This window comes from Gorilla gorilla, chromosome 12, assembly GCF_029281585.2.
Source record: "Gorilla gorilla gorilla isolate KB3781 chromosome 12, NHGRI_mGorGor1-v2.1_pri, whole genome shotgun sequence".
Classification (NCBI taxonomy): domain Eukaryota; kingdom Metazoa; phylum Chordata; class Mammalia; order Primates; family Hominidae; genus Gorilla; species Gorilla gorilla.
In genome coordinates, this window is record NC_073236.2 from 66,370,039 (window position 1) to 66,380,422 (window position 10,384).

Sequence of the window (10,384 nt, forward strand, 5' to 3'; positions counted from 1 at the left end):
TATTACCCTGATACCAAACCAGACAAAAGCATCAAAAGAAAACTACAGACCAATACATCTTACAAATATAGACGGAATAACTCTAAACAAAATACAAGCGTGTGTGTGTGTGTGTGTGTGTGTATTTCTATGACAGGAAACACATAAAATGTTTATACACTGTGACAAAGTGAGTTATTTTCACAAGGCTGGTTTAATAACCTAATATCAATTAATGTAATACATCGATTAATAATTTGACAAAATTATTATTAAAAACACTTAAGAAATTAGGGATAGAAACTTCATCAATATGATAAGGGCATCTATTAAAAACCCACAACTAACATCATACTCGGGGGTAAAAGACTGGATGCTTTCTCCCTAAGACAAGTTTGTCCAACCCACAGCCGAAGACCATGAATGTGGCCTAACACAAATTCGTAAACCTTCTTAAAACATTATATTTTTGCAATTTTTTTTTAGCTCATCAGCTATTGTTAGTGTATTTTATGTGTGGCCCAAGACAATTCTTCCAATGTAGCCCAGAGAAGCCAAAAGATTGGACACCCCTGCCCTAAGATCAGGAATAAAAAAGCATATACACTCTTACCCCTCCTATTCAATATTTTACTAAAGGTTCTAGCCAGGGCAATTAGCCATAAATAAATACATAAAAGGCATTCGGATTGGAAAGAAAAAATAAAGCTATATATATCTGCCCTTGACATGATCTTTACAAGAAAATCATAGAGAACCCACAAATAATCTACTAGGATGAATAAACAAGTTCAGAAGAGATTCAGAAACAATATTAATATATATAAAAATCAAGTGTTTTTAAACATCTACAACGAATAACCCAAACATTCAATTAAGAAAAATAATTCCACTTACAATACCATTAAAAACAATATTTTGAAGAATTTAAGAAAAAAAGTGCAATTCTGAAAACTATAAAACATTACTGAAATTTAAAGAAGATCTAATTACAGTTGTATGCCACGTCAGAACATTTCCATCAACTACAGACCACATACATAATGGTGGTCCTATAAGATTATAATACCGGCCCAGCATGGTGGCTCACGCCTCTAATCCCAGCACTTTGGGAGGCCAAGGTGGGCAGATCACTTGAGTCAGGAGTTCGGGACCAGCCTAGGCAACATGACAAAACCCCATCTCTACTAAAAATACAAAAATTAGCCAGGCATGGTGGCACACACCTGTAATCCCAGCTACTCAGGAGGCTGAGACATGAGAATCACTTGAGCCTGGGAAGCGGTGGTTGCAGTGGGCGGAGATTGTGTCACTGCACTCCAGCCTGGGTGACAGAGCGAGACTCCATCTCAAAAAAAAAAAAAAAAAATATATATATATATATATATATACACACACATATATATGTACACACATATATATACACATATATATGTACACACATATATATACACATATATATGTACACACATATATACACATATATATGTACACACATATATACACATATATATGTACACACATATATACACATATATATGTACACACATATATACACATATATATGTACACACATATATACACATATATATGTACACATATATATACACATATATATGTACACATATATATACACATATATATGTAAAATACCATATTTTTACTATACCTTTTCTAAGTATTTGTGTTAGATACACAAACGTATCCAACACAAATACTTACCACGATGTTAGAACTGCCTACAGTATTCAGTACTGTAACATGCTGTACAGGTTTTAGCCTAGGAGCAAACAGTTAGACTATATAGCCTAGGTGTGTAGTAGGCTATGCCATCTAGGTTTGTGTACGTACACTATATGATGTTTGCACAACAATGAAATACTGTAATGAAACATTTCTCAGAATGTATCCTCATCATTAATTGACACAACTATAAATGAAAGGATATCCCATGTTCATGAACCAGATGATTAGGCCAGGCACGGTGGCTCACGCCTGCAATCCCAGCACTTTGAGAGGCCAAGGCAGGTGGATCACTTGAAGTCAGGAGTTCGAGACCAGCCTGGTCAACATGGTGAAACCCCGTCTCCACTAAAAATACAAAAATAAACCAGGGATGGTGGTGTGCATCTGTAATCCCAGCTACTGGAGGCTGAGGCAGGAGAACTGCTTGAACCCAGGAGGCAGAGGTTTCAGTGAGCTGAGATTGCACCACTGCACTCCAGCCTGGGCAAGACACCATCTCAACAACAACAACAAAAAGGACCAGATGATTTAATATCAAGATGACCATACTCCCAAATTGATCTACAGATTCATCACAATCTCTATCAAAATACTAGCTGGCTTCTTTGCAGAAACTGACAAGCTAATCTAAAATTCATATGGAATTGCAAGGGGCTCCAGAATGGCTAAAATATCTTGAAAAAGGAAAGCAAAGTTGGAGAACTCCCCCATTTCAAAACTTACTATAAAGCAATATTAATCAAAAGAGTGTCTCCTAGTCAGGCATGGTGGCTCATGCCTGTAATCCCAGCACATTGAGAGGCCGAGGTGGGCAGATGGCTTTAGCCCAAGAGTTTGAGACCAGCCTGGGCAACATGGTGAGATTCCATCCCTACAAAACCTACAAAAATTAGCCAGGCATGGTGGCATGTGCCTGTAGTTCCAGCTACTTGGTAGGCTGACATAGGAGGTCCACTTGAGCCCAGGAGGTGGAGGTTGCAGTGAGCCGAGATTGCACCACTGCATGCACTCCAGCCTGGGCAACAAAGAGACACCTATCTCAGAAAAAAAAAAAAAAAAAGTGTTTCCTGGCATAAGGTGGGCCTATAGATCAATGAAATAGAATTGGGAATCCAGAAATAAACCCATATATCTATGGCTAACTGATTTTCTACAAGGGTACTAAGACCAATCAATGGGGAAAAGAACAGCCTCTTTAACAAATGGTGCTGCAGAAAGACAAACTGCCTATTCTTCCAAGTGGGAGCTAAACAACAAGTACATGTGGAAGCAGAGAATGGAATGACAGAGAGTGGAATCTTGGAAGGGTGGGGAGTGTGAGAGTGGGGTGGATGAAGAGAAATTACTTAATGAGTACAACGTAGGCTACTCCAGTGACGGATACACTAAAAGCCCTGACTTCACCGCTATGCAATATATCAATGTAACAAAATTATACTTGAACTCTATAAATTTACACAAATCAATAAAATTTAAAAAAAAAACAGTGCTGGATAGTCACATACGAAAGAATAAAGTTTGAACCCTTTCTTCATATCGTATACAAAAATTAACTCAAAATGGATCAAAGACCTACATGTAATAGCAATACTATAAAATCTCAAAGAAAACATAGTAGGTCCTCATGACCTCACATTTGTCAAGGGACTGTATCTTGTCAATCCCTTGATTGATAAAGGATTATATATATAATATGCATATATATATAAAGAATATATATAAAGAATTCTTACAATCCAATAGTAAATAGACAAATAACCCAATTAAAGAATGGGCAAAAGACCTGAATAGATATTTCTCCAAAGAAGACACACAAATGGCCAAGAAGCACATGAATAGATGCATGAACCATAAGGGAAATGCAAATCAAAACTACAAAAAAGTCAGGTAATAACAAGTGCTGATAAGGATGTGGAGAAACTGGAACTGTCATACACTGCTAATACGAAGGCCACTTTGAAAAACAATCTGGCAGATCCTTAAAAGGTTAACAGAATTCCATATATCCCAAAAATTCTACTCCTAGATATACATCCAAGAGAAATGAATCCATATGTCCACACATACACTTATATAAGAATGTCTACGGTAGCACTATACATAATAGCCAAAAAGTAGGAAAAAAAACATGTCCATCAACTGATGAATGGATATACAAAATATCACATATCCATATAATAAATTATTATTCAGCCATATAAAGTAATGAAGTACTGATACATGCCACATCACAGGTGAATCCTGAAACCATTAAGCTAAGTGAAAGAAGCCCAGTCACAAAAACACATATCATTCCATTTATATGAAATGCCCAAAATAGGTAAATCTATAGACAGAAGGTAGATTAATAGTTGCATATGGGGAATGGAAGACGGGGGATATCAGCTAAAGTGTATGGGGTTTCTTTTAGAAGTGATAAAATGGTCTAAAATTGACCGTGATCATGATGGCACATATCTATGAATATACAGAAAACGACTGAATTGTGCACTTTAAATTAAAGGTGAATTGTACAGTATGTGAATGATATCTCAAAAAAGCTATTAAAATGTTTTTAAGTAAGTCAATTAAGCACTCAACACAAGGAAATACACACACACACACACACACACACACATACCAAAGTAAACCTAAGGAAATAGTAAAAGATGAAAACTGAACTTATTATTAAAATTAATAATTTTTAATAATTAAAAAATAAACAGCCACAGAAACTTAAATCAAGAGCTGTGTCCTTGAATGAAAAATAAATTAAATAAACCCCTACCTAGTCAAATCAGGAGAAAAATAAAGCATAATTACACAAAATTGGGAATGAGAAGTGAAAATAACCACAGAGGCAAATGAAAAAATAAAGAATACTGTGTAGCACTCCATTAAAATTAACTAGAAACCCTTACTGAAAAGAATGATTTCCTAGGAAAACCACCAAAATTAACCCAAGAAAGGAGAACATATATAGACTACAACCCTGAAAGGAATACAGAGATAGTTTAAATGGTGATATCTTTCAAACATACAAGAAAGAAAAATTCCTTTGTACTTACGCTGTTCCAGAAAAACAAAAATCATCCAAGTACCTTTTATGAAAATGGCATAATATTGATGTCAAGTTTGATAAATACTGGCCAAGAAAACAAAAAACAAACAGAAAAACATTTAAAACCATTATCAAATATCTGCAAATAAAATCTAGCAGTTCCTCAAGAGAAAAGCACACTACGACTAAATAGTTTTTACCCTAGGAACACAAAACAGGATTAATATTAAGAATAAAACGTATACGAGGCCAGGCGCGGTGGCTCAAGCCTGTAATCCCAGCACTTTGGGAGGCCGAGGCGGGTGTATCACGAGGTCAGGAGATGGAGACCATCCTGGCTAACACGGTGAAACCCCGTCTCTACTAAAAATACAAAAAAATAGCCAGGCGTGGTGGCGGGCGCCTGTAGTCGCAGCTACTCGGGAGGCTGAGGCAGGAGAATGGCATGAACTTGGGAGGCTGAGTTTGCAGTGAGCCGAGATTGCGCCACTGCACTCCAGCCTGGGTGACAGAGTGAGACTCCGTCTCAAAAAAAAAAAAAAAATAAAACGTATATGAATAGGTTAAAAAAATAAATTGTGCACTGTAGATAAATTTGGAGATGGGGAGCAGAAAAGGGAGAGGTTCAGCCTGTGTTCTCTTCTTTGAAACTGTAACCTGCTTATGGGGGGATGTTGAACTCTGGGTGGGAGACAGAAGTTAAGAGGGAAGATAGGGAAAGAAGCTGACAGAGAGGAAACTAAAGATTTCCAAGCACTGTTGGGCCGGGTGCAGTGGCTCATCACATCTGTAATGCCAGCACTTTGGGAGGCCGAGGCGGGTGGATAACCTGAGGTCAAGAGATCAAGACCATCCTGGCCAACATGGTGAAACCCCATCTCTACTAAAAATACAAAAATTAGCTGGGCATGGTGGCGCGCATCTGTAGTCCCAGCTACTGGGGGGGCTGAGACAGGAGAATCACTTGAACCCGGGAGGCGGAGGTTGCAGTTAGCCAAGATCGGGCCACTGCCACTCCAGCCTGGTGACAAAAGCGAGAGACTCCATCTTAAAAAGAAAAAAAAAAAAAGATTTCCAAGCACTGTTGATGACCCAATTAAAAGTTGGAGACCACGAATTTCTAGTGATGCCAACCCAGAGAACTGAATTATCTTCCCCAGCACAACTCAGAAATTCAGGTTAAGGAATTACAAGAAGTGTTTGAATGGTCTGTAGGACCAGCATAAAAACAACATAAGGCTCTGAATCACTCACTTCCCTCTTAAAAAGACTTAGTTATAAGACTGGTCATATTTTGCTTCAAATTTAAACAGTATCATAGCTTAACTCAGCCTTAGTAACAGGACTACAAACTTAATCACTGCCTTATATAACACCACTGTAACTCCCTTATTATCTAGTGAGATATGAGAGTAAATTGAATAACACAATTTTATCATTTAACTTGAGAGTAAACTGGATGAAATTAATGTTTCCTATTATTTGATCTCATCCTCTAAATACGCAGCATTAGATGTTATACAACACATCTAAGAATTTCACAGTTCATAAATTTCTAGCAAGAAACATACTAAGCATTTTTTCCTTAAACACTTTCCAACCTATGCCAGTAAGTTTCAATATGCCAGTGAACTAAAGGAAAAATTATCTGAATACTCCTTGTATCACTGTAAATCTACCTTTAATACAGAAAATCATCTATATATTCTATATATTATCATATATTCTCTCAGGTAAATAAGAAAATATCTAATTTTTCTCAGGGGAAAGAAAAAACTGTGGGGAGGAAAAAAATACTCTGGGCTCTCAGAAGTAAGATTTTCTATTACCCATAGATAGTTCACTATTAGAGGCCGGGCGCGGTGGCCCATGCCTCTAATCCCAACACTTTGGGAGGCTGAGGCAGGCAGATCACAGGTCAGGAGTTCAAGACCAGCCTGGCCAACATGGTGAAACCCCATCTCTACTAAAAATACAAAAATTAGCCAGGCGTGGTGGTGGATACCTGTAATCCCAGCTACTCAGGAGGCTGAGGCAGGAGAATTGCTTGAACCCAGGAGGCAGAGGTTGCAGTGAACCAAGATTGTGACACTGCACTCCAGCCTCGGCAACAGAGCAAGACTTCATCTCGGCGGGGGAAAAAAAAGATAGTTCATTATTAAACAGGATAATAATTTTCTCACATTGGCTGTAGTAAAAGAGGGTTAGCTTAAAAATTCCTCCTCTGGGTCCCTATCTCTCACCATATGCAAAGATTAACTCAAGATGGATTAAAGACTTAAATGTAAGGCCCGAAATTATAATAATCCTAAAGAATACTTAGGAAAAAAGTTTATGATTAAGACCTCAAAAGCAAATGCAACAAAAATAAAAACAGACAAATGGAACTTAATTAAACTAGAAGAGCTCCTGCACAGCAAAATAAACTACCAACAGAGTAAACAGACAACATACAGGATGGGAGAAAATATCTGCAAACTATGCATCTGACAAAGGACTAATATCCAGCATCTATAAGGAACTCAAACAAATCAACAGGAAAAAAAAACAAATAACCCCACTAAAAAGCAGGCAAAAGATTGAACAGACACTTCTCAAAAGAAGACATACGAGCAGACAAAAAACATGAAAAAATGCTCAACATCACTAAGCATCAGAGAAATGCAAATTAAAATCACAATGAGATACCATCTCACACCAGTCAGAATGGCTATTATTAAAAAGTCAAAAAATAGATATTGGCAAGGATGAGAAGAAAAGGGAACACGTATACACTGTTGTTGGGAATGTAAATTGTTCAACTCCTATGGAAAGCAGTATGGAGATTTCTTGAAGAACTCAAAACAGAACTACCATTTGACCCAGCAATCCTACTACTGGGTATCTATCCAAAGGAAAATAAATCATTTCATCAAAAAGACATCTGAGCCAGGCACACTTGCTCACACCTGTAGTCCCAGCACTTTGGGAAGCCAAGGCAGAGTATCACTTGAGCCCAGGTGTTCTACACCAGCTAGACGCCATTAAAAAAAAAGAAAAAAATCTGTGCTCATATGTTTATCACAGCACCGTTCGCAATAGCAAAGTCATGAAATCAACCTAAGTGTCCATCAACAACTGAATGGGTAAAGAAAATGTAGTATGTATTAATATACATTGTGGAATATTATGCAGCTATAAACAGAATGAAATCCTGTCCTTTGCAGCAACATGGATGGAGCCTAGAGGCTATTTATCAAGTGAAACAATTCAGAAACAGAAAATCAAATACCACATGCTCTCACTGATAAGACAAGTGGGTACAATGGGTACACAGAGACATAAAGATAAATGGGTACAATAAGTACACACAGACATAAAGATGGAAATAAACAGACACTGGGGGCTCCAGAAGGAGGAGAGAAGGTTGAAAAATTACCTATCAAGTACAATGTTACACTATCAGGTACAAAGGTATATTATTTGGGTGAGAGGTTCACTAGAAGCCCAAACCTCACCATTATGCAATATATCCATGTTAATTACGTGCATATGTACCCCCAAATCTAAAATTAAATTAAAATTTTGTTTAAAAAACTCCTCCTCTAGGCTTCAAGATAAAGTTTGAATATTAATAGTTATTCAAGCAAGAAGTCACAGGACAAAATAAAAGTTAGAAGACCTAGTCAACAAGTGTGGCTTTAATTATGATCTCTATGTAAATGACTTACAACTTGAAATCTCTAGCCCAGCCTTCTCCTTCAGTCTTCAAAACCAAACTCATAATCTTAAGATTCACCCAACCAATTCCACCACCCACTCACAGCCACCACCTCCACCATAAATCTGGCCATATCTTAATATTGGCACAACCATTCAAACAATAACCTAACACCTGGCTACTTCACCTTTCACATCCCATCCGTTATTAAGTATGATGATTTTGCCTCTTAAATATCTCTCAAATCAGTCCACTTTTCCCTGTATCCACCAACACTTCCTTATTCCAAAATTTCATCATCTTTTGCCTGGCAATGCTGCAATGGTCTCCTAATTTATGCCCTTGACCTATGGCTACTGCTCCCCATCCCACCTTGCTATCACAGCTGTTCCACACTCTGCTATACACCTGACCTTTCTGAAACACCTAACTTATCATACATCCCCTCGTTTCAAATATTTTCTTCAACTCCCCAAAGCTCCAGAGATAAAGCCCCTAAATCCTTGGCATAGCACACAAAGCCTTGCAGTCTGTGCTCAAACCACGTTGGCTTCTGGGTCCTGGAAAATGCCATGCTCTCTCTCATCAACAGTACCTTTTCATGTGTTTTTCCCTCAGCTAGACGGCTCTTTCCCTCCCCTTTGCCTGATTAACCTTAAACTGTCTTCAGATATCAGCTCTATCATAACCTCCTCAAGAAGGCTTTCCCAGCTTCACTGACAAGGCCAGATTATCTTACTTTATGCTTTCATAGAATATTAGCACATATATTAGTTTCACTTTTATTTATGTGATCATCTGAAATCTGTCTGCCTCCCTGTCTAGACCATGAACACGAGGAAGGCAGAGACCAAAAATGTTTGGGTTCACCAAGCTTTCCTTAGCACCCAGCACAATGTGTGGCACATGGTGAATTCTAATAATTCATGTTCAATGAATTAAGTACCCCCTGGAATATTCACCAGACAAAACAACAACTACTGCTCATTAGTGACAAAACTCTACACCTTCACTGTCTGTGATGATGGAACTGTTCCATTATCTGCTCTGTCCAACATGGTAGCCACTAGCCTAGTGTGGCTGCTGAGCACTTGAAAACCGGTAAGAACAGACGCATGGAATTTTTTATTTAATTTATTTTTAACTCTTACTCAAAACTATAATAGTTTTCTCTTTAAGATGTGAAAAGTCACACGTGGCCAGTGGCTACTGTACTGAACAGGGCAGGTCTTGCTCCTCGAAAAGCAGTAAGTTAAAAAAAAGGGGGGTAAGGGCAGCAAATTAAATGGAGAGTTATTTTCAAAATGATCTTCGGGGGTCTACCATGAAATCGGCTTTCTCCATTGTGTATTATCTGTGCTTTGTAGTTTTCCAGACTGTTTGGAGCCGCATCACAAGCCTCCTGCATTCCAAGCCCCTCCTATCGGCTGGGGAACCCCTTTATTGCTACAAATGATGGTACAGGGGAGGAAAACCCGCGGGGAGCCTCTCCAGACTAAGTGATCGCGCGGTGTACATTATCCACATTACTCCCTCAGGGGAGTCCTGCAATTCAGTCAAGCTAATCTGTTCACTGTCTCCCCAACAAGATGCTCCCCAGGCAACCACTCGCTCCGGTCCTACACCGCCTTTTCCCTCCTTCAAGGCTCGACACACCCGTGGTCCTCTCTCAGCGTTTCTCACCCCCACTCACGGGGAATGCAGGCTCCCCTGAACGTCCACGGGAGTTCAAAAGGCCCAGGACCCACCGAGGGAGAGGAAACGAGAAGTCTTTGCCACAAAGCCTGGGAGACGCGGAGCAGCCGGCCAGCACCTGGGCTGGAGTCTGGGCCGCCTACTAGCCTCAGCTGCGCGCGTTTTCTCCGTCAGGCGGCGTGACCTGCGGGCGGGCGGAGCGCTCGGGGCCCAGCCTCCACCCC

At 39.1% G+C, this 10,384-nt stretch overlaps 1 protein-coding gene across 10 annotated transcripts in view; it reads right to left on the reverse strand.

Annotated features, from left to right (window-relative positions):
• The window catches only part of ALMS1 (ALMS1 centrosome and basal body associated protein), a 230,037-nt gene that overhangs the window by 219,106 nt on the left and 547 nt on the right, over positions 1-10,384 (reverse strand). The window contains exon 1 of one of the 10 annotated variants that reach the window (XM_063695801.1): positions 10,159-10,344. The exons of the other annotated variants lie outside the window; for them this stretch is intronic. The gene's annotated coding sequence lies outside the window, so the exon portion shown is untranslated. Of the gene's footprint in view, positions 1-10,158; positions 10,345-10,384 lie in introns of those variants that run through there. 10 annotated transcript variants of the gene reach the window in all.